Genomic DNA, 1801 nt, shown 5'->3' on the forward strand with positions numbered 1-1801 from the left:
TTATAAGAGGTGCCACCGTTCCTCTCACTTTCTCTCTCTCTCCCACCCCGCCCACCCCCCTTCCGTGGGAGGACTCGGCAAGAAGGCAGACGTGGACACAGCCAGGACAACCCTCGCCAGACACCGCCCCTGCCAGCACCTCGACCTTGGGCTTCCAGCCTCCAGAATTGTGAGAAGTGAGCTTCTGTTGTTTAAGTCACACAGTCTGTGGCATTTTGTTAGGGTGGCCCCAGCTGACGAAGACAGTGCCACTCAAGGGGCTAACGAGGACATCGGTGGCCGTCAATGCCCAGCACCATTGGTCTTGCTGGACCAATGGCTCAGAGCTTCTCGGGTGGAGCAGAAAGCTCCCAAGTTCAAAGCTGGAGCAGGGGCAGCGAGGCACCTGTGTAGGACTGTGCCCTACAGACGCGCAGGAGCAAAATGGGGCAGAGAAGAGGCTGCCGGGCCCCCGATGTCCAGGCCTGCATCGCACCCACGGAGCGATCCTCACGAACAGCTTTCAAGAGCCCAGGTCCCCAGCAGCCCCAGAGTGACACAGGAAACTACTGGGGACACGTGTGGGTCAGAGCACGGGAGGAAGCCCTGTCGCTCCTCGGTCAGGAAGAAGCGTGCCTTCCCTCGTGAGCACGTCCAGCCCTGCCGGTGTCTACTTCTGAACGAGCTCAGATCACAGGCAGGAAACAGGAAGCAAGAATGGAGGAGGGGCGCTGGAGCGGGGGAGGGGCCGAGCAGAGAAATCGCTCCGGGGGAGGGGGGACCGAACCTACAGGAAAGCGGAGGAAGGGAGAAAAGTCGTCAGCGCGAACCAGACTGGTCTGGATGTCGGGTCTCTCTGCCTTCACGAGCTGTTTGCGGACTCGGCCCTCGGCCTGCGACTGCGGTCACCCCACAGGCATTCGCGTGAGCCTGCAGGGGCCTCTGCAGATGTCACTTAGCTAAGAGGAGGTTATCCTGGCCCTAAATCCCATACAGCTCGGGCCCCTAGAAGAGAGAAGTTAGGGTACAGACACACACAGGGAGAAGGCCTCACGACAGCGAGGCAGACAGTGCAGTGACAGCGGCTGCCGGCCAAGGGGTGCCAAGGGGCGCCGGCCACCGCAGCGAGAGCGGGGCCCTGCTGACACCCGGATCTCAGACTTCCCGCCTCCAGAACCGGGGAAGAACAAGTTCTCGTTGTCTCAAGCCCCCCGGTTTGCGGTGCTTTGTACAGCAGCCCTGGGAATCGCACTCAGAAGACATGGAGAAGACTGACCTAAAGCCTCAGTCCACGACGAGTGTGACGGGACAGTCGGGTCCGTGGACGATGGCTGAGGCCTGACAGGGAGGGCACAGCCCGCAAAGGCAGCGGGGGGCTTGGCTCCTCCGCGAGCTGGTGGACGGGAGGGGGCCTGCGGCCGAGAGCAAGCAAGGGACAGGCGCCCCTCACCTCCCCCCATCCCCCCAGTCATGGCCTGGACGGCGAGGGTGAGCCCCGTGCCCCCATCCCCGCACCTGCGCCCCGTCCCCCCACCCCACACCTGCACCCTGTCCCCCGACCCCGCACCTGCGCCCTGTCACGCCCCTCAGCACCTGCGCCCAGTCCCCTCCCGCGCCTGCGCTGGAGGTGCTGACCCCCGGGGAGGTGACGGGGCCCCGTGTGGCTCGGGCCGGGCCCACAGAAGTCCACTCCGGTTGCAGCAGGAACTATTTGGGTCAGATAATGAGGGCTGTTAAGGGCTGGCGCGCCTATCTGGAGCACTGTGACGAGCAGCTGGCGTTGGGTGAGCCCGCGGAGGAGGGTCGGTCCCACCCACACGCA

Source organism: Pteropus vampyrus, unplaced genomic scaffold (assembly GCF_000151845.1).
Source record: "Pteropus vampyrus isolate Shadow unplaced genomic scaffold, Pvam_2.0 Scaffold214, whole genome shotgun sequence".
Taxonomy (NCBI): domain Eukaryota; kingdom Metazoa; phylum Chordata; class Mammalia; order Chiroptera; family Pteropodidae; genus Pteropus; species Pteropus vampyrus.